Here is a 24158-nt window from a genome sequence, read left to right as displayed (position 1 = left end):
GGAGAAATATGTGCCCCATGCGAATCCATGAACAATAGCACAGGACTTGTTCTGTTTGATTCAAGAAAAAATTTAAATTATTCTATAAATAGTTCTTTTGTAATCTAATCCTTTTCAGATAGACTGACCCCCTTCTAACCTTCATTCCAACGAGAACCTTTGAAAATTATAAATGACGGTAATCAGCTGCCATTAGCAGAGACACAGCCTATCAAAGTCACAGTTTCTCCCGTTCTGCGTAGGTACATCTACATACGAACTCATTTCCCATCTAGGTTACAACCCTATTGAGCTTAAAAACAAACATCAACCCGTTTTCATCAACATTCCACAAAATATCTTCCACCTCTGTTAAAGCAGACAAGCCTGGTTTCTCTATGACATCTGTAAGTTTGTCAAAATAAAAGTCTATCGTAATAGGATTAGACGTGGAAGCGCTGTATGCAGACAAATTTTCCGGCACTCTCAAATCAGACTATATGGACGTTTACAACGAGCCACCATTCCTCGCTTGCAGTGTTCCCTATTAAAAAAATTGTCACGATGAATTGTACCTGTCAGTACATATGCAACCACCCTCACTTGTTTGACAGTAAGTCCAAATCGCACATCCTATTCTGTAATATTATCTACTTCAATAATTTCTGCTCTAATTCTGACTCTAAGGCGAATAGGCGACATAATTTCTTCAGACCGGCAGCCACACCAGCGTCTTGATTTTTCATCAGGAACCTTTTTGTAGAGCTCCAAGGCACCCAATTCTCTTTTGCAGGCTTGTAAGTGCTAATATGATTTTGCTGAATCATTCTTACTGCCTTCAGCATTGGAATAGAGCTACAAAGACGATAGATTCTATTTAATTCTGGTGATACCGCATTTTTACGATTATTGTTCATCGTTTCCACCTTAAAGTGAAAGATAAAGTAATCAGTCATACTTGATTGGTGGTAACAAATAATTTGGTGATAGGCAATTTTTAATAAAAGCTTAGTTCTATGTATGTACTAATATACAAAAACACTGGAAACCATAGATAACAATTTAAACGTAAATTATGGTTTTTTAAATGTATGACTCCATGATCACTTCATAAACATTTTTTCTCTAAAATGCTAAGCCGATACGAAGAGCAACTAAAGAAAAATACTTCACGTGAGTTTCTGTTAGATTTTGAGAATGGAACACACTTGACCGAGTCTCTTTACATCAATATATACTTGAGAAATAAAATAAAGTATAAATTTACTTACAAAGAAAGATATTATTGCTCCTATACCGCTCTCTATACTTTCACATTTGCTACACTCGACTAACAATGACAAAACGAAGGGTCCGCGTGAGCAATACCAGAATATATTCTGCACCATCAATGATAGGTGTTGAGAATTACGAGAGTCACTCTTAAGTTAGCAAGAGACGAAATAAAATATAGCACTAACTGAGGTGTACTGCCACGTAAGGTTTCCTAACCCTACCTGACACTGCCAATTGTATTTGAGGCGATATCATAATCTAAACACGGTTGTTCTTTCACACGAGATTATTCGCAGTGATCACTAGTTACAGCGAAATTAAATCGCCAACTTGAGATCGTTTTTATAGGAAAAATTTGTGAAGGGCCAACCCATTTAGTCAACTGTTCACACTAAATGGACACAACTGTGATGTACGTAAACGCACAATTACGGAAAATTCTAATGTCAACCAACATAAATTGCATACAAATTGAAAGTAAGCATGCCTTACAGTGACGATATTCCGTAGTTCCGTCTATCGTCACACAATAAGAGAACAGCCGTGCTTTCAGTGCACAGTAGTCACAAATAAAGTACAAAAGACGTATATGAAATCCTTTCATGTCGTTTATTTTAATGATATCCGGGCGAAAAGACTTATGTTCAGATAACTTTGAACCAAATGTCACTTTCTAATACGAATCGGTTCTACACTGGATTGAGGAGTTCTTCGTAAGGTGGGCGCATCAAGTTGTTTTTGACAGAGTGTCATCGATTGATGTAGACGTAATTACAGGTGTGCCTCTGGCTATGTGAGTTGGGACAATTGCTGTCTATTTTGTATATTAATGACCCGACAGATAATATTGATAACAACTTTCCAGTTTTTTACAGGTGATACTGTTATCTCTAATGAAGTTTTACATGTAGAAAACTGCTCAAGTATTGTCATATCTTAACAAGAAATCAATAAACTCACGCAAAATATTTAGGGGTAACAATCTGTCAGGACAACAAATGGAATCGGTTGTTTTTTCTGGTCATCAGTCTTGTGACTGGTTTGATGCGGCCCGCCACGAATTCCTCTCCTGTGCTAAACTCTTCATCTCAGAGTAGCACTTGCATTTTACGTCCTCAATTATTTGCTGGATGTATTCCAGCCTCTGTCTTCCTCTACAGTTTTTGCCCTGTACAACTCCCTCTAGTACCACGGAAGACATTCCCTCATGTCTTAACAGATGCCATATCATGCTCTCCCTTTCCTTGTCAGTGTTTTCCACATATTCCTTTCCTCTCCGATTCTGCGTAGAACCTCTTCATTCCGTACATTATCAGTCCACATAATTTTCAACATTCGTCTGTAGCACCACATATCAAATGCTGTTCAGCAGATCATGTAATTCTTCTTTACTTTCACTCAGGATAACATTGTCATCAGAGAATCGTATCATTGATATCCTTTCACTTTGAATTTTAATTCCACTCATGAACGTTTCTTTTAATTCCATTGTTGCTTCTTCGATGTACAGATTGAACAGTAGGGGCGTAAGGCTACATCCTTGTCTTACACCCTTTTTAATACGAACACTTCGTTCTTGGTCGTCCACTCTTGTTATTCCCTCTTGGTTGTTGTACATATTGTATATGACCCGTCTCTCCCTATAGTTTACACCTAGTTTTCTCCGAATTTAGAACATCTTGCACCATTTTACATTGTCGCAAGCTTTTTCCTGGTCTTTAGTCTTGCTTCCATTATTAACCACAACGTCAGAGTTGCCTCTCTTCTGCCTTTACCTTTCCTAAAGCAAAACTGATCATCTAGCTCGTCCTCAATTTTCTTTTCCACTCTTCTGTCTTTAGTCTTGCTTCCATTATTAACCACAACGTCAGAATTGCCTCTCTTCTGCCTTTACCTTTCCTAAAGCAAAACTGATCGTCATATAGCTCGTCCTCAATATTCTTTTCCACTCTTCTGTATATTATTCTTCTAAGCAACTTGGATGCATGAGATGTTAAGCTGATTGTGAGGTAATTCTCGCACTTGTCAGCTCTTGCTCTCTCCGGAATTGTGTGGCTGATGCTTTTCCGAAAGTCAGATAGTATGTCGCCAGACTTATACATTCTCAACATCAACGTGGATAGTCGTTTTGTTGCCACTTCCCCCAATGATTTTAGCAATTCTGATGGAATGTTATCTATCCCTTCTGCCTTATTTGATCTTAAATCCTCCAAAGCTCTTTTAAATTCTGATTCAAATACTGGATCCCCTATCTCTTCTTATTCGACTCGTCGACTCCTGTTTCTTCTTCTACCACATCAGACAAATCATCCCCCTCATACAGGCTTTCAACGTATTCTTTCCATCTATCCGCTCTCTCCTTTACATTTAACAGTAGAAATGCCTTTGCACTCTTAGTGTCATCACACTTGCTTTTAATGTCACCGAAGGTTGTTTTAACTTTCCTGAAGGCCGAGTCTGTCCTTCCTACAATTATTTCTTCTTCAATATCTTCTAATTTTTCCTACAGCCATTTCGTCTTAGCATCCGTGCACTTCCTGTTTATTTCATTCCTCAGCGACTTGTATTTCTGTATTTCTGAGTTTCCCGCAACATTTTTGTACTTCCTCCTTTCATCGATCAATTGAAGTATTTCTTCTGTTACCCATGGTTTCTTCGCAGTTACCTTCTTTGTACCTATGTTTTCCTCCCCAACTTCTGTGATGGCCCTTTCTAGAGATGTCCATTCCTCTTCAATTGTGCTGCCCACTGAGCTTTTCCTTATTGCTGTCTCTATAGCCTTAGAGAACTTGCAGCCGTATCCCGTCATTCCTTAGTGCTTCTTTGCGTATAGATTCTTCCTGACTAATGTCTTAAACTTCAGCCTACTCTTCATCATTATTATATTATGACCTGAGTCTATGTCTGTTCCTGGGTACGCCTTACAATCCAGTATCTGATTTCGGAATCTCTGTCTGACCATGATGTAATCTACCTGAAATCTTCCCCTATCACCCGGCCTTTTCCGAGTATATCTCCTCCTCTTGTGATTCTTGAACAGGGTATTCGCTGTTACTAGCTAAAACATTTTAAGAACTCAATTAGTCTTTCCGCTTTCTCATTCCTTGTCCCAAGCCTATATTCTCTTATGACTTTTCTTCTAGTCCTTCCCCTACAACTGCATTCCAGTCTCCCATGACTATTAGATACATATTGTATTGCCCTTTCACTACCCTCATACACATTGTGGATGTCTGAGTCTCCAGCTTGTGACGTCGGCATGTATACCTGAACTACCGTTCTCGGTGCTGGTTTGCTGGCGATTCTGGTAAGAACAATCCTATTACTGAAATGTTCACAGTAACACACTCTCTGCCCTATGTTACTATTCATAACGAATCCTACTCCCGTTAAACCATTTCCTGTTGCCGTTCATATTACCCTATGCTCATCTCACCAGAAACCCTTGTCTTCTTTACATTTCACTTCACTGACCCCTACTATGTCTAGATTGAGCTTTTGCTTTTCCCTTTTCAGATGTTCTAGTTTCCCTACCACGTTCAAGCTTTTGACTCCCGACTCGTAGAACGTTATCGTTCCGTTGATTATTCAATCTTTTTCTCTTAGTATCGGCACTACGTGATAAATCTAGGAATATACTTCTATTTTCTATGTATCGCTCATGCGGACAATGGTAAGATAAAGCCGGACTAATTACAATCCGCAAAAAGACAGTTGAGGTTACTTGCCAAGAGGAGGTGGATTGTGTGTATGAACAATGCAGGTAGCAGTGCCGTAGGTGAAACCACAACGTAAGTCTATCTGTGAACATCCCAGACAAACGTTTGGTTCCTGCAGGGGGCAGCAGCTCCTTCAGTAGTTGCAGCGGCAACCGTCTGACTGACTGGCTGGTTCAAAACAAAATCAACGAATAAGAAAATAATAATGTGGCTTAGCTCCTATGAACAGTATAACGAACGAGTTATTGTAGCAACGGTAGCATGAAGACAACACCCACCACAGTAGTTTATACGTCAGCTAACACCGCAGTTGAAGCTACTGAAAGAATGTATGAGGGGATAAAAGAAAGTATTGAGATAGTTAAGGGTGAAGGATATTTAATTGTGATGGGAGAATGGAATTCGGTAATAGGAAAGGAAGAGAAGGGAAAATAGTAGGAGAATATCGACTACAGAAAAGGAGAGAAAGTGGAAGCCACCTGGTCGAATTTTGCAAAGAGAATAATTTAATCGTCCTGTTTATTGGTTTAAGAATCCTGAAAGAATGTTTTATTTTCGTGGCAGTGACATGGAGGTATTGGAATTGGAAGATAAGTCGGAACGGGGTTTGAAATTATAAGACGTTTCCAGAGAGAGGTGTGAACTTGGACTGTAATTTATTGGTTATGAAGTGTAGATTGAAACTGAAGATATTCCAAAATGGTAGGAAACAAAGAAAATGGGACCTGGATAAGTTGAAACAATGGGAAAGTTTTGGAGATTCAGAGGAAGCACTAGGCAACGATTGACTGAACAGGGGAAAGGAATACAAAAGAAGAAGAATTGGTAGCTCTGAGAGATGAAATAGTGAAGGCAGCAGGGGATTAAATAGATAAAAAGACAAGACCTAGTAGAAACCGTTGCATATCACATGAACTGATTATAGGAGAAAACATAAAAATCCAGAAAATGAAGGAACCAGTAGGGAATATTACAGACGTCTAAATAATGAAACTGACAGAATGTGCAGTGTAATAATTCCAATTCCAAAGGATGCAGGTGCTCACTGGTGTGAATATTACTAAGATGTTAATGTAATAACTCGTAGCTACAAAATATTGACAGGAATTTGTTGCAGAAGAATGGAAAAATTGGTAGATGCCGACTTCGGGGAAGATCAGGTTGGGTTACATAGAAATGTAGGAATACAGGAGACAATACTGACCCTACGGCTTATCTCAGAAGATAGCTTGAGGATTAGCGAACCAACCTTGACAGCTTTTGTAGACTTAGAGAAAGTTCTTGACAATGCTAACTGGAATACATTGTTTGTCTGAAAGTTGCATGGATAAAATACAGTGAGCGAATGGTTGTTTACAACTTGCACAGGAACTAGACTACAGTTATAAGAGTCGGAGGGCATGAAAAGGAGACAGTGGGTAAGATGGAAGTGAGACAGGTTTATAACCTATCCACGCTGATAGTCAATCTGTACGTTGAGAAAGCAGGAAAGGGAAGCAAAGGAAACTACTGAGAAGAAATTAAAGTTCAGGAAGAAGAAATAAAAACTTTGAGGACTGCCGATGACACTGTAATTCTGTCAGAGCCAGAACAACAGAAACAAAACAAAGGTAATGGAATGTAGTCGAATGAAATCAGGCTTAGCTGAGGGAATCAGATTAGGAAATGAGACACAAAAAGTTGTAGATGAGTTTTGGTATTTGGGCAGTAAAGTAACTGTCGTAGAGAAGATGGAAAATTGAGACCAGCAACGCCAATAAGAGCGTTTATGAAGGAAAGAACTTAGTTAACATCAAATACGAACCTAAGTGCTAGGAAGCATTTTCTGAATGTATTTTTCTGGAGTGTAGCCTCGTATGGAAGTGACACGTGGGTGACAAGCAGTTCAGACAAGAAGAGAAGAGAAGCGTTTGAGATGTGGTGCTGCAGAAGAATTCTGAAGACTAGATGGGTTGATCTTGTAACTAATGGGGAGGTACAGAACAGATGAAAAAAGAAATTTGTCACACAACGTGATTGGAAGATGGGATCGGTTAATAGAATACGTTACGAGACATCAAGGGATGTCGAAGTGGGGCGGGGGGAAGGGGGGGGGGTGATAAAAATCGTAGAACTGAATGCAGTAAGCTGATGTAGGTGCAGTAGTTATTCGTAGATTAAGAAGTTGCACAGGTTGCAGTACCATGGAGAGCTGCGTCCGAAAGAACAGATACCATCGCTGGCCATGCAGCTTGTTAGAATAAAATTACAATGAAATGAATACCCCTAGCTGCATACAGGCGTTGATATAAGTCAACAACGGGGAGCTCTCATTACTCATTCGGACATGTCCGAAAGAACAGGTACCATCATATATATATAGATATGGTATCTGTTCTTTCGGACATTTCCGAATGAGTAATGAGAGCTCCCCGTTAAGGCTCACCGGCCATTTCACCATCTTCTTCTGTGCGGGTATATGGGACCCATGCTAAATCGGACTAATGAGGAAGTCTGAAATTACACGAAGAAAAATAACACGAAGAAATACAGGTTTGCCTAAACGACAGGGAATCTTCACTGAAATGCAAATGAACCCGACTCTTAAAGAAGGCGTCAACTATCCCACGAAATTCTACTTACGAGAATTGGTACTACGTGATAAATCTAGGAATATTTGTTTCCTGCGAATCGTTCATATAGAGACTGATAAGACAATGTCGGACTAATTACAATGCGCACAAAGGCAATTCGATGGCCGTGCGGTTCTAGGCGCTGCAGTCCGGAACCGCGGGACTGCTACGGTCGCAGGTTCGAATCCTGCCTCGGGCATGGATGTGTGTGATGTCCTTACGTTAGTTAGGTTTAAGTAGTTCTAAATTCTAGGGGACTGATGACCTAAGATGTTAAATCCCATAGTGCTCAGAGCAATTTGAACCATTTGAAAGGCAATTAAGGAATCCTCTTTCCCACACTCAGTAAACGAATGGAAGAGGGAGAAACCTTATTGCGTTGTAGCGCGGACACTATATGACGGGCGTCGCTATGAAAATCGCAGTTCTGCCGCAGCAGCTACGAGATACCTTTGAGGCCGGCGGGAACCAAAACACCGCCATAGGAGTTGCGCCAACCGGCCTGTTTATGCATTGCGCGCTGAGCCCGGTTTATCATCGCAATATCGCTGACACAGCAAAAGAACAAGGCTAAGGCGAAAAAGGCTGGTCGGTTTCCACAATTCAAGCGACTGTCTCGTTGCAACATTTGTGGTTAGAAGCGGTACAACGCACAACAACTGAGTCTCTAACCAGTATAACTACCCATAATATTTTGGGCAAGTGATTCCAGTCTCACAGCACTGCTCTTGAGGAGAGGGCTACTCCAGGAAACGGACCTCCATTACAATTGCTGGCTCTACGTACACATCCTTGAAACTGGCACCTTCCCACTAGTGAGCCACTTTCCATCACACTTCGGCTGTAGCTGATATTCCCTGGAGGGCAGCTGTTCGAGAATAGGGCGGTACAGACGCTCGCTTTCCTACTCTGCTGGGGCCGAACTGGTGCTGCGGGCCATCACCTGCGGAGGTGAGTTCCACTCCCAAAGTCTGGCATCCCCTCCATAAACTACGGTGGGCTCCCGTGACGCAGGCAGGCCTTGCTGCAAGCAGCAGAAGCTTGCGTAGCCAGAGGACTGGTCCTGTTGTCATCATTCCTTCTGACACGTCACGGCGAGCCTCTGGCCGACTGCTGCCCTCAGCGGTCCTCCGCGCGGTGCCCACAACGCGCGCCAGAACTGGTGCGGTCGCAGTGAAGCAGCACTACGAGTATTGTGGTTTGAGGTTGGCTGCAGCTGCTCTTTACATGTACTCCTGTTTACATGTACTCGCAAGCCCAATATCCCGACAACGAGCCATTGCCGCTACCCAACCCTCCAAACGTAGACGGCATCCACCATGGGCCAGTACAGCATGTTATAACGGGAATTACCCTTTGCCTTTACGGTGGTTTCAAAGTAGGAGTGTAGACATTTTTGTAGATATGTTGAACATACAACATTACGGATTAAACAACTTCCTGACCAGTATGGTCCATGACTGAGAGATCGATCCTGGTCTTTACAGTGGCATCCAAAATTACCTGATTGCAGTCCTTTGGATTTTTCTGTCTGAGGTCCGCAAAAGCGTACAACACTCCCATTGATAAAGTTGAGAAACTGGACCAGCGAATTCTACGATATTGTCAAAATTTACGAAGTGATCCAGGGTTATTTGTAAAACTTTGTAATTCATTTGCAGAACTGACGCTAATTCTGCATCCATATACGAGGACGAGACGTGGTGCGCACCAACGGATACTGCTCGTACGTGATGAAGGTCTAGCCAGACAGATAATAACGTGGCGTGGTCGCCGGAGGCAGACGTCTGGGCTGTGTGTTTGACATTCACACTGCTGCAACACTGAACCCAATTTTAACGCAGCCACAGGCTAGCTGCCGTCTCGACGTTATGCACGTTGGTAACTGAATGGGCAAAAGCCACGTACGACGCCCGAATGTTGCGGCTGGATGGCTAGATGTACATATGGAATCTAAGAAGTTGTTACAAATGGGTGTGCAATAAACATGACGTGCGAAAGATCTTGCCCCTCTTCTACCAGCAATGTACTCTAAGTCCCTGGAGGACCGAAGCCTTCCTAATGATTGGAAAAAGGCGCAGGTCATTTGTTTTCAAGAAGGGTCGTCGAATAGACGAATATACGATCACCCTATATTTATGACGACGGACAGTTGTAGAAGTTAGGGAGATGATTATGTTTGCATTATTATGACATTTATAGGGACAGAAAATCTCCTCTGTAGAATCACACGGCTACCGAAAACAATGACTGTATGAAACCCAGAACGCTCTGTCCGCTCCACGAGACCCAGAAAGCAAAACATTCAAGCACCCATATAGGTACTGTGTTGCTTGACTTTCAAAAGGTGATCGATACAGTTCCACACTGCCACCGAATGAACAACATAAAAGAACGCACTGAATATTGGACCAACAGTGTGGTTTGGTGATTTGACTAAAGAGTTTCTAGCAAAAAGAACATAAAACGTCTTTCTCAATAGAGAGAAGTTTTCAGACGTTGATATAGGGCCAATAATTTTCAAGATATATATGTATATGAATATACACCCTCTCAGATGATAAAAAAAGACACACCACGAAGGAATTATCCGAGTAGCATGGAGATGTAAAAGACAAATAAATGATGACAATTTGAGAAAAATTGGATGATTTGGTTAAGAGAAAGATCTTCACAAGTTGATGAGTCAATAACACTTTGGCTCCCCTCTGGTCGTTATATTGCAGTTATTCAGCTCGGCATTTATTGACAGCGTTGTTGGAGGTCCTCCTGAAGGATATCGCGCCAAATTCTGTGCAGTTGGCGTATTGGATCTTTATTTATTCATTTATTTATTAACATTACAGAGGTGCTGACCTTGTAACTATAGTAGGTCGTTTGCTACTACAAACGAGACAATTTTCAGAATTTTAGTACTTTTCCTGGTTTTTATATAATTAAATTGTTGATTAACAAAGAGAAACAAAACAGAAAAACAGAAGATACAGAGAGCGCAATTGAGAAAATAAAACAAATTTTATTATGTTCCTGAGAAGAAACTAATACAGGAAGGGGAAGATTTAGATAATAAAAGAGGACCATTTACCTAGCTACTTCAATTGGGATGGCATTGGTTAACACTTCCAGCCTGTCTCACATGAATTAGCATCTTCTTCTCTACTGTGGATACCACTATATGTATGTATATTGCGATATTAACTCTACGTGATTTGTATAAGATGCATAACAAATGGTTCAAATGGCTCTGAGCACTATGGGACATAAAATCAGTGGTCACCAGTCCCCTATAACTTAGAACTACTTAAACCTAACCAACCTAAGGACATCACACATATCCATGCCCGAGGCAGGATTCGAACCTGCGACCGTAGCGGTCCCTCGGTCCCGGACTGAACGCCTATAACCGCTAAGGATGCATAACAGTACCGTTTGTTACCACACTTGCTTCCTCCACTTAATCGCGCCGTAAGCGGGAGAGGAGCTGCGGAAGGTGACTTCGAGCCTCGTACCCCGTAGGGCCCTTCTTATCTATGTTGTGCGCTTGCGTTTGTGTATTTCCGTCTTATTCTATTGCAAATGAAAATTTATGTATAATTTTATAAAGCTCACATGTTCTACATTTTGCATCTTATACATTTCACAAATTACAAGTTCACTTGTTTGAAAATAATTACCCAAAGAACTAAATAATTACTTGTTTTACTTGTACAAACAGGAACATAAGTTGTTTTATTTCTATTACTAACTTAATTATAAATTCTATGTTGATATTACTTGCAGAATTGTTGCTGTTGCGTGATCTGCTATTATGCCGTATATGCATCTGGTGATATTGGAGTGTTCGCATCATCATACGTGTCTATATTTTCATCTGTTTCCATACAGGTGTTCGAATCTCTGTTTTCCCATCATGTTGTGGTGTACGGTGTGTTTCGGGTCGTGAACTTGTACATGATCGTTTCTGCTTATAAGTCTTATGTAGCGCTCTTGACATTTCATCAGTTCTCAATGCTTGCCCTGTGTCTTCGATTTCTGATTTTGGCCGTACTTGTGTGAGTGTGGCTCTGTTTAGTGTTACGTGTTGGAAGATCCATGTTGACCACATACACATATCACTCCGGCTAAGGTCAAAGCAGTGCAGATGAGTAGGATAAGGCCCATGGCCCGTCAACAAGTATACCCCCCGCGATTTGAGTCAACATTTCTGAGCCTCAACCGTTTCCCGATGTTCGGGAAGAACGAGGGAACCCGACGGCTCTTGTCAGATATTTCCCATTCTTTTTACAATGTCTACACTTTCCTAAGATTTAACTGGCGTTTTTCTGTAATATCCCTATTATCTCATATACCTTATCCAGTCTTCCTTTTTTGAGCCAGTATGGTGCTGCTCTGTATCTAACGGTTATGTCAGTAGGGTATGTTGCAAGCACAACGCATAGGACGTCCACGGACTTAGTGCCAAATGCCCCTGACATTCTGAACAATACACCTCTTTGTCCACGCCTCACAATGGCTTTTTGGTTCGTGAGTGACACCCGATGGCCCAGATACTTTCTGGGAAACACATTATAGATTTCAAAAGGGCTGTATGACACATTCGCAGTTTCTGCAGTGGTAGTCTATAGTGAGTTGAGATTAACGTCGCGAATTTGTGCGTAAGTCTTGTTGATTTTTGAGTTGTAAGTCTTATGTGCTTGGTGAATTTCAGTCGTTCGTCGCGATGTACATCTGGTATCTTGTTATTTTCCTCTGTATGCAACTGTTGCTCAGCCTAATGGTGAGGTTTCTCTGCAAGGCCCCTTTGATCAGTAAATATGCTGTCTTGTTTGCCGCAGTTGTGAGCTTGTTATAGCTCCACCAGTCTCTTATTTTAATGAGGTGTTGTGTAGCCCTGCTTCCGACTTGCATTCTCGAGTGTGCGGGTATTACTACCAGCAAGTAATCAGCATAGGCCACTGTTCCCTTCACCCCATCATCATCGTGCAGTATCCTAGAAAACTGGTCCATAGGTTGAGCTTTGTGGGCATCCTTTTCTTATTTTCTTGACAACCTTCCGTGTTCCTGCTTGCCATTGCACCAACCTATCTCTGCAGAAGTCGAGTAAACTATTGTGTAAGACTGTTATTTAATGTCTGCATCTCTCGTAGCGGTTCGAGCAAGGCAGGCCACAATAGATTGTCGAAGGCACCTGCCGTATCTATTGGTATTGGTACTGCGTATTTTTCGTCTGTGTCCTGTTTTATTTCCAGGTTGTGGTTAACTGCATCGTCTGTTGAGCTTTCTGGTCTAAAACGATACTTATGTGGACTATGGTCGAAGAGCGTCCTGTGTGACTGTAGGGGATCACACATGAGCCTCTTCTGCACCTTAGCCAAAGTGTTCAAGGGGCTGATGGGTCTGTGACTTTGTTGGGTGTCGACCTTCTGATTTTTGATGGTTACTACATTCCCTGTTTTCCACCTGACAGGGACCCAACCTTGTATTAGCGCTTCTTTCAGTAACTCTGCTAGAAAGGGAGTGGCCTGTGCAACAGTAGCTTTTAGTGTTTCTGAGTGTATGCCATCTGGACCAAGAGTCTTCTTATTGTTTAATTGTTTTATTGCTAACGCTTCCCCTTGGGCAAGTGGTACATTACCGGGGCATTTGTGTAGGTGTCCTCCGTTTGTCTTCGTAAGCCTGAGTGATGTGACTGGTCATTCGCCTCTTCATCATCAGAGAGATGCATATTCAGCAGGTACTCTGCTAAATATCTCCAGCCCCTTGTAGTAGCGCCATCTGTACGCCTAATCGACAGTACTGTTGGCGTCTTTACCTTATCTGTTAGCTGTTGAAATGGTCACCTCCCCCCCCCCCCCCCCCCCACGTATTATTTTGTAGACGAACTTTGACAAAATTGTTTCAGTGATCCTGTCTGGTCTGACATAAATTGTTTTTTTATTTTTGCTTTGCATCATGGTACAGTTGCAATCTTACCTCCCTTTCTTGTGCTGTTTTTACATTTTGGTAATGTTTCCTTTTGTCTCTAGCATTTTTCCTCAGTTTTGTTAACTCAATGGACTAGGGGAGTTTCCGTTTCGGTGTGTGGCCGGTTTTTGGAATAGCTAATTGTTGTACGTTTTGAAGCAGGTCCGTCAGAATATGAGCTTTATAGTCTGTGCTACCGTAAAATGCTTCAATCAGGTCCCTTAATTTTTCCAGTCAGCATTGTTTACAAGAAGTCGCTGTTTTTGTTAATGTGAAGTTTGTGTGTTCGTGTTTGTGGGTGTGTTTGTGTGGATCAGAATGGCGTTATAGTCACAGTGTGTGGCATTTTCTGGTACCTCCAATTTGTTGACGTATTGCATGGACTCCGTATTTGCTAGTGAGGTGCCAATATTGCTGATCCTACTGCGTTGCTGCAGTATGTAGGTGTATGTCCTGCTTTCTTTAGAACAAAGAGGCTGCATTCATTTATTGTGTCAACTACGATTTCTCCCTTATTGTCTGTTCTGTTTGCATACCATAGAGTGGAACGTGCATTTATGTCACTAATGAAACTTCCCCTTCGAACAATTTATACATGACTGTGCTTAAACTGACATAAAATATTTTTAGCGCAACGCAACCTGACTATCAAAGATCCCTGCAAAAGAATGGCCCTGACTAACATTAACCTATACCTTTCACAAATCACTTACCTCACAAAAATCTTCGCTACTCAAGCTACTGCAATACAGCGAGCGCCACTACTGCCAGCTAAATAAAAGATTCAAACTTCTGAAGGCACTAACTACTGATAGGGATAGTTAGCAAATGAAAGATATTAATAGAGAACAAACAATGTATTTACCTTGATATCATCATATATAAATACAGCAGTTCATGACAAATTTCAAAACTCCGCCATCTCTCTCCCCACATCCACCACTGCTGGCGGCTCACCTCCAACTGCGCAACGCTACGCGCTGTTAACATCCAGCTGCCCCTCTACAATGGCAGACAACAATGCAAACTAGCCACAGACTGCACACAGCACAGCCAGTGATTTCATTTTCATACAGAGAGCGCTACGTGGCGGCGGCGTTACCAATATAAGAACGTAAACAGCCTACTTACATAGCCCCCATGCTCCCCACAAAAAATTTTACAAATTGTATTGGGCAGTGGCCAATACAGATTTGAAAAAAATAACATATACATCAGTGTTACAGGAATTATGACATGAGTACATACATAAAAGATCAGAGTAACTTTCGAAACATCAACTTCACACATGAGCATTAAACAGAACAGAATTAATAATATCTAATATCTTTACAAAGTAAATAACATATTATTAATGCCAATTATATTCGAGGATAACAGTATTCCTCATCATAGTGAATGTAGCTTAATATTAAAACAGCTGGTTCATTCTCCAAGTAGCCACACATAAATTCTAATCTGTGTTCTAACGACCAGTTGGGAGGAAAACAATGCGAGAATTGATGGAGCCATGCTTGTGGATGAATGTCGTTGCCAGAATTCTTAAATGTTTTGAATTTACGTGTAGTGATGAACAGCTTATAGTCAAAATCATCATGTTGCCGAGTCGCATATCGGTCATTGTTAGGTCGTGTCGGCCGTTCCATCCCAAAATTCGGTGCACATTGCCAATTTCTTTCATAACTTCCGAAATGCCCTGTGTTATTATTTTGTGGCTGTTCCGTATTTCTGTGTCCCTCTTCCCGTATTGGGGCGCGAGTATCCTCTGAAATACGTAATTCTTGTATTACCTGTGTCAGCTGATCTTGTACTTCCCGGATTTCTCTTTTGTACTGTGTATTGATTTGATTTTGATTCTGTTTGAATTTTCTAATTTGTTCATACTCTTCTGTGTCAGTGAAGGCTACAGGTCTTGTGTCATTCAGATCATCATCTACCTTTGTAGATAAGTTAGTGACCTGATCCTAAAGTTCGGCTACTTTCTCCGATAGTGAACACATTTCCTCAGTGTGTTTTTCTGAACCAAGTTTCAGAGTGTCCATTTGTGTTGAAATCGAATCTACTGTGTCCTTTAAGTTTTCCTGAGTTTTTGCAAGTTGCGTAACCGAATCGGTAGATGCAACTGAGTCAATTTTAGCCCACAAGGTCTCATGATTTTCATGAACAATGGTTTGCAGTTCTTTTATGGCTGCTTCGTGATTCTGTAATGCATTTTCATGCCGCGAAAAAATTGGTTGAAAATGCTCACAAATTTGTGTTTTTACGTCATTACAGACTTTTTGACATTTCGATTCAATGTTATGTAACTCAGTAGTTAAATCTTCACGTGTTTGTTCAAGTGTTTGTTCCAATGAGTCTAACTTTTTAAGATTTTGTTCCATTGTGTCTAACTTTTGAAGCTTTTGCTGTGTTTGTCTCTGATTTTGTTCCATTTGTTGCATTAATTGCAATAATAATGTATTAGTGTCTGGAATCTGTTTCTCTACGCTTTTCGGCAGTGCATTTGCACCGGCAACATTCACATTTTGACAAGCAGAAAATGTGTCTTGACTTATTTGAGAAAACGGTGATGACCCAAAACCTGAATCTACAGTATTTGCGAAATTGTGTCCTGTCATTTCGGATTCCTGAGGCGAGCTGTTGCCGACCGATCGATCGATAATGCTTCCCTGTTCACTACCTGTTTCACTGTCTACACCATTGTTTGCAGCCCGCTCCATTTCCCTATGCACAATTACCAAACTACTACTTTGAACATCAGTTAATTCATTACTCGGTGGCGCTAACACACTGCTTTCATTTTCACTGTCATTTCTCATTTTACTTTGGAGCCTAGTATTACGTTTTTCACACGCCATTATTGTCATAGTATTTTACACGACAACACAGAAAAACACAATTTGAAGATCAAAAATAAGAGAACACATTAACATAGCACTGAAAATAATATCTAGTTAATTGCAGCTGCGAAATACTTGGTGCAAATCTACATGCATGCGACAACTGTTTCACTGTACAACAATGAAAGACTGCAACTACAAAGGAGATTTTCTCTACAATTACGTGCTAGCAATAAACAATAGCTACACTAATTACACAAACTACAAGAAAAAAAAATCAGAAGATTCCAGTGAGGTATCCTCGGCTAAGGGTCGACATATGAAACTTCCCCTTTGAACAATTATACATGACTGTGCTTAAACTGACATAAAATATTTTTAGCGCAACGCAACCTGACTATCAAAGATCCCTGCAAAAGAATGGCCCTGACTAACATTAACCTATACCTTTCACAAATCACTTACCTCACAAAAATCTTCGCTACTCAAGCTACTGCAATACAGCGAGCGCCACTACTGCCAGCTAAATAAAAGATTCAAACTACTGAAGGCACTAACTACTGATAGGGATAGTTAGCAAATGAAAGATATTAATAGAGAACAAACAATGTATTTACCTTGATATCATCATATATAAATATAGCAGTTCATGACAAATTTCAAAACTCCGCCATCTCTCTCCCCACATCCACCACTGCTGGCGGCTCACCTCCAACTGCGCAACGCTACGCGCTGTTAACATCCAGCTGCCCCTCTACAATGGCAGACAACAATGCAAACTAGCCACAGACTGCACACAGCACAGCCAGTGATTTCATTTTCATACAGAGAGCGCTACGTGGCGGCGGCGTTACCAATATAAGAACCTAAACAGCCTACTTACACTAACTGTGAGTAATCTTTCGCCCTAGAAAATTATTCCACTCTTATTTGGTCAGCAAAAGGCTGTATATCATATGAATACTGTGCGTGCGTAGATTTGATATCCCAAATTCTTGTCCATGCTTAATTTCAGTTGTGTCTACATGTACAGGACAAAGTCCCGTGATTATGTAATTTATGTTCACTATTACAACTGCAGCCTCGACGTTTTGCGTCCTAGTAATTATCATGAGATGTTTGGAAAAGCTTGGGAGTCACCCTCATGTGTATGTGGCTCTTGGAGACAGATTATATAAGCCTGTTCAGAAGTCTACCCAGTTCCACTCCAACAAAAGTGCTCCTATTGCAGTTAAGTTGTAAGATCTTGACAGCGGGGGGTATCTAGTACAGGCAGAGCGCTATGGTGTCTCTTCGGTCGTAACCCAAGCGCACCCAAACGCCATTACGAAGTCCTTATAAACTTTATGTTTGAACCTTCACCTCTTCGTCGGCGGGTGTTGCCGAGCAGTTCTCCGCTCTTCAGTCTGGAACTGCGCGACCGCTAAAGTGGCAGGTTCGAATCCTGCCCCGGGCATGGATGTGTGTGATATCCTCTGGTTAGTTAGGTTTAAGTAGTTCTAGGTCCTAGGGGACTGATGACGTCAGATGTTAAGTCCCATATTGCTCAGAGCCATTTTGAACCTTCACCTTTTCGTGCGCATGCTTGTCCTAAGAGTCTGCAGAGCTCACAATTCTCTATCCTAAATATCTTGGAGTCGGTCTGTTCTGTTGCAGGGAAACATATTTTTCACCTTATGGGTGATTGAGAAGTATCACCAGACGCAGAGCTGTCTGGAAAATTTCCCTATCTTCTAACCTACTTCTGCGTAAGTTATTCTCGCGATTATCATAATCTATTACGTAATTATGGTGTTATTAGGGGGGTTTCTGTATCTGCCCTGTGAAACATCGTGACATTTGTGTTCCTCTACTTTTTGTGTACATTGGGAATTGTGTCTGGATGAAGTATTTTTAACAGTATTAGTAAGTAGATTGTTGTGTTTACCAGTGGACGTTTAGTATCTCTACTTCTGGAATATTGTTTGCGTATCTCCAAGTTGTTTGGGATCTGAGTGCTTTCTTTGTGACTGTTTCCTTGTGTGTCTGTGCTGTGTGTGCTGTCATCACATGTAAAATGTACGGGCTTTATTTACGGTCAACATTCGTTAGAGTCATATTTTGAATGTAATTTTAATCATGTGTTTTCACCTGGTGAACTATTAACAGTTGTTGTGTCTTTGTGTTTCTTGTACTGATGTGTCAGCATGTCTGTCTGTTCCTTTTTTTAGGTGTTACGAGATGAATATGTTTTGGTATAACTGAGTTGCCCTAGAGCATCGTTTCGTGTTTGTTTTCTGATTGTTTTGTTACATTGGTAGAAAATTTCCTCTACCAGCACTTCCACTCGTAGAACCGAGCTAGGTGGCGCAGTGGTTAGCACACTGGACTCGCATTCGGGAGGACGACGGTTCAATCCCGTCTCCGGCCATCCTGATTTAGGTTTTCCGTGATTTCCCTAAATCGTTTCAGGCAAATGCCGGGATGGTTCCTTTGAAAGGGCACGGCCGATTTCCTTCCGAATCCTTCCCTAACCCGAGCTTGCGCTCCGTCTCTAATGACCTCGCTGTCGACAGGACGTTAAACACTACCCACCACCACCACCACTCGTAGACGTCCGGTCTGGAAGGTTGTCCACTGCAACATATCGTGTTTTATCAATCTTCGTACTTGGTTGTCAATAGGTCCCTGCATACACACGTCGTCTGCGTGATCACTGATGTTAAAACATCTTTGTTCGTTTCTTGATCTGTGAATTGTGCTATAACCATGAATTGGCTCCAAGCGACTGCACGCCACCAATCTCTAGTTGTAGTTGATGGAGCCTTATGTTTGTGCTTGCGTATGTTGTTTCTCTGCATATTTATAGCTTATTTAAGAAGGGCTTTAGTGTCTGACCTTTATAGTTGCACTCCGCGTTAGCGAACATTGTTGGTAATGTCATATTCGGAGCGATCTATTTGTCTCTCGTATAACTGCTTGCAGGTAGGGCTGTCAGTTTCCCCAGCCTTATCACATGTTCTATTTCTACTTTCCATGGCATACATCCAACTGTGGTTTCCCCTCGGCATTCTGACTTCTTGTGGCCTGGCTTCGCACTTTTCCACAGACCGATTCTTTATCACCACGTTTGGCGGGTAACGTAGGCTCAAGCAATTGAAGCATTTCTGAACAGCTACAAAATTTCTGATGTATAGGGTCTCTGAATACAAACACTCTCCCTTTGTAGCATTAGAAAATGAACCCTTGGAGTGAGTTCTAGGACGTTATTAACTGTTCGTTTACCGTCTGGGCCAGTTTCGAACTTTATTTTGACTTCCTTGTAGAACTTCTCCTTAGAGATGTGTTCATTTAAATAGTTCTTGTATAGTTCCTCCATGAAGTCCTGATCGGTTAGAGTAGTTACGACCTGATACAATGCAAGGAGAGGTCGGAATTTCTTCCGCTGTTCACATCTAATGTCTTTTAGTTGGACTATCTTTTCTATGATTTTCCTTTTACTTGCTTGTGTTTCTGTTTCTAAGATGACTGCCTTTGTCTTGTATCTGACTGCTTTTATTCTTATTTTGTCTTGTCTGGGGTTGGTTGGAAAAAATATTTTTGGGAATTTGTGGTAAGGTCTTATGGGACCAAAGTGCTGAGGTCAACGGTCCCTAAGCCTACACACTACTTAATCTAACTTAAAGTAACTTACGCTAAGGACGACACACACATCCATGCCCGATGGAGGACTCGAACCTCCGACAGCGGAAGCCGCGCGGACCGTGATAAGACGCCTAAGACCGCGCGGCGGGACATTGTTTTGGTGATTGTTTCATGTATGTCTTGGGCGTCATGATTGCTTTCCGATATGAAGAAGGGAACACTCGACTGTTTTAATTTGACTTTGCTCTTCGGTTCTGAAGCTGAGCTAACGGCCGCAACTGCTACAAAGGCAGTGGTGTTGCTTCATTTCTGTTCCTAATCTCTTAGTTCCTAATTTCAGATCGACTAATTCTGATTCCAGACGGTGAATTCGTTCCAGCGCATTGTTTTGCTATATTGGCGTTAGCCAATTGCTTACGTAAACGCTCATTTCCATTACTTAAATCATCATTCTGCTCTTCTAATTTTGCTACAATGGTGACGAGTGCCCAGATTGTGTTTTTCACTGTTGCTGGTATAACTGTTAAGGTTCCTTAATACCTCAGTTCGTTTTAAGGCTCCGTGAGAATATCGTAGACTACGGTGGTCTTTTCCGCAGTCGACGCGTATGCAGGTGCTACCGACGATACCATTTCAGCAGAGGTACTTCGTTTTATAGCATCTGTTTTTCTGCCGCTCAGTGTGCTGTCACTCTTTCCTTATGAAGCAACCGTTACTACTATTTTTGGTGATCCGCTGTCGCTGCAAGGACTAGTAGGGGCTGCCGTCAACAGGGACCAAGTAGCTTTCTCCAGTATCCCCGCTTTCACGTGGCTATGGAGATAGCGCAGTCAGAGAGGCACAACGTGTGCTTCCGAAAGTCTTCAGTGTGAGTTGTTGAGAGCCAAAACAATTTTATTTCTCTAAAAATTGGTGTTTCTAGTCTATTCGGCTGTAGTGTAGAAACAGAAAATGCAGGGCAGAAAAAAGTCACACGCTGGTTGAATGACGTTCGGCAGCCCTGTTGCTACTTTGCTTGTTGCTACTCACGTACAGACGCCGTTATTGTTGACGCATCTGCTGCTTCTGCTGTCGCCGACGTCACACGCCGCCCCGGCCGCTGAAGCCGATGTCCCCGGTGGCTGATCCTGTGTCAGCTGGCACCGGTGCTACTGCTGCTGTTGCTGATGTAAGGGGCGCTGACGTTTTGCGCGCGATGATGCGGGCCGCGGAGTAACAGCTGTTACACACAAGATAAGCCTTGAAGAGCATTTACACGTCTTCTATGATTACGGTAACAACCTATAAGCTCCCTTCGTCTTTTTGTAGATTACATGGGTTAATTAATGATTACTATGTTACAATCATCTTCTTGTAGTTGACCATGTATCTCGAGACTTCGTTCACTGTTAATTGCCATGGTGTGGTACTAGCTGATGGAGAGACATTAAGAACTGATAAAATTTAATTTAGTTCCTTTATCACACTGCACAAACGTAAGCGCACTGCTATTCAAAATTTGTGCCACTACTATTAAACATAGAGATAAATCCTTCGCTACGCAACCGCCTTTGGCTCACGCAGCCTTCACCTTCCACAGCCTGTAAACCACTGCCTCTACTTGCGACTCTCTGCGCCACTGGCCATTGTCGCACTCCGAACCACAATCACTTACAGATACTACACACCAGTACCCTCACAAACCTTATGGACTGCACTCACGCATAGCAGCATCAATGGCACTGCATGCACTCGCCAACCGAGTACGCAAGTTCCACCATAAATACATGATAAGACCGGAGAGGACGTTAACGCGCTACCGACAGGGCCGCCATAATGAACTAAGATCGTCAAAATCCCAAGCTGGTTGGAAGGACCTGCCCATAATGCACCAAACGTTCTCAATTGTGAAGAAATCCGGTAACAATGCTGGCCAAGATAGGGCTTGCAAGCACGAAGACAAGCAGTAGATACTCTCGCCGTTTGTGGGCGGGCATTATCTTGCTGAAATGTAAGCCCAAGATGGCTCGCCATGAACGGCAACAAAACAGGGAGTAGAATATCGTCGACATGCTGATACGCTGTAGAGGTTCCGCGGATGGCAACCAAAATGGTCCTGCTGTGAAATGAAATAGCACCCCATGAAACCTAGGTAATAGGTTCAGGGTAGGAAATGATCAAACATCAACACGTGGAAGGGAGACCCATCTGATAGTTCATCGTTTTCACCGAATTAACATTTATTTAAGAAAGACATACCGATCAATTAAATTCCAGATTAATAACATAAATACCATCAGAATTACAGTGACATATAAAATGAAAAACTACAGAAATTTACCATATAAGCAAAAGGAAACAGTATTCAATAAACACAAAACATCTGAGATTATAACAGTGAGAATGAAATTTGGATTAGAATTTACAAAAGTTCATAAGTTAATCCCTCCAAACGCCACAGCAAATAACCCTGTCGGCAGTCGCTCAACCCACGTATACCTCCAAAACTACTCAACTCTTGCTAGGTATGACAGACGACGCGGCAAAGTGCTCCCGCGGCAGTAACGTATACCTCGGTTGTTGGGCAGGATACCGCCAAGGTAGCGTCCCAGAAGTCACTGTTGCGAACACAAAGGTAGGCTCGCATGTTTTGAAATTAACTGTGAACACAAAACACGCGCGGGGCAGCACCCTCAAACAATAACAGAATATACATTCACAAACGACGAGACTCGCTTTAGCAAGATAAATACAACTCGTAACCTTGGATAAAACAAATTCTTAAAGCCAAACTTATAAATACGCCCTCACAAGGGTTTTAATCTGATCAGGGGAAACTCGCTAACATTGACAGAGATAATTAAAATTGATTTCTCGTACACAATAAATACAAATGCCTCTCTCTAGGTAAAATGATAAGCGAGTACATGTAAGTGACAAGGTGCTGTTACAAACAGAGCAGTTGCAGTTAAACACTTAAGCAAGAGAGAAAATTTCACTCAGTAGTAGCCCTACGTAATTCAGATAGGACCTAAACACATCAGCGTAAGTTAGAATAAATAGCACTCCGTCATCAGCCCAAAAGTGGCCCTTCGGAACCATTCGACTGCCGTGTCATCCTCAGTTGAGGATGCGGATAGGAGGGGCGTGTGTTCATCACACCGCTCTCCCGGTCGTTACGATGGTTTTCTTTGACCGGAGCCGCTACTATTCGGTCGAGTAGCTCCTCAGTTGGAATCACGAGGCTGAGCGCACCCCGAAAAATGGCAACAGCACATGGCGACCCGGATGGTCACCCATCCAAGTTCCGGCCACGCCCGACAGCACTTACTTCGGTGATCTGACGGGAACCGGTGTATCCACTGCGGAAAGGCCGTTTCCAAGTTAGAATAAATACACTATACTGAATCACAATTAGATTGATTTCAATTCTTATCCAGTACCTGATACAGTACCATGACATTGCCACACTCACCGGTGTTACCGCTTCAAAACATCGCACCCCAAGCGGGTGCACACAAGCGGTTTATCAATTAACAGAATCACGTGGCTTCAAAGAAGACGCACCAACAACCATTGTCCACTCTCAAGCCAAGAACATACTACAGAACAAACAAATACATATTATTCGCTGAACAAGACAATATTGCGCCAATTTTCTTTTAAACAATAAAAGCACAGGGCCAGAATATCCATACGCAGTATGTTACGGAGCACCGTGAATAATCCTTGTAACTCCTCTTCAAGCAACAGAAGGAGGCACCCGTCACCTTCTTTAGAGGCAGCCCAGCATTCGACAAGTGGCTCGGCGATGCGGCTGGGTACACGCGTTGTCCATCCCAAATCTGCGCAACCAAACCCCGCCGCCACGCACTGCTGCTTTGCCGTTAACAACTCACCCCGCCGCGCCCAACCTCGACACCTCAACCAGGAAAACCAAAGATGTCACAAGGGAGGTGATTATCGATACCGGTGCCAGAGGTAGTTACCGAGCGAGGTGGCGCAGTGGTTAGACACTGGACTCGCATTCAGGAGGACGATGGTTCAATCCCGCGTCCGTTCATCCTGATTTAGGTTTTCCGTGATTTCCCTAAATCACTCCAGGCAAATCCCGGGATGGTTCCTCTGAAAGGGCACGGCCGACTTCCTTTCCTATCCTTCCTTAA

The 24158-nt window shown here is 42.2% G+C and overlaps 1 non-coding gene and 1 pseudogene across 1 annotated transcript; one reads left to right on the top strand and one right to left on the bottom strand.

The window, feature by feature from the left end:
- Nucleotides 1-18726: 18726 nt before the first annotated feature.
- On the top strand, nucleotides 18727-18799 carry Trnaa-cgc (transfer RNA alanine (anticodon CGC)). The gene has a single exon. It is a non-coding gene; the product is annotated as a tRNA-Ala (tRNA).
- Nucleotides 18800-23256: 4457 nt separating this feature from the next.
- On the bottom strand, nucleotides 23257-23373 carry LOC126482425 (5S ribosomal RNA; annotated as a pseudogene).
- Nucleotides 23374-24158: the final 785 nt, after the last annotated feature.

Source organism: Schistocerca serialis, chromosome 5 (assembly GCF_023864345.2).
Source record: "Schistocerca serialis cubense isolate TAMUIC-IGC-003099 chromosome 5, iqSchSeri2.2, whole genome shotgun sequence".
Lineage (NCBI taxonomy): Eukaryota > Metazoa > Arthropoda > Insecta > Orthoptera > Acrididae > Schistocerca > Schistocerca serialis.
Note: the sequence above shows the minus strand (reverse complement) of the source record. Positions and strands in the feature narration are given on the sequence as shown.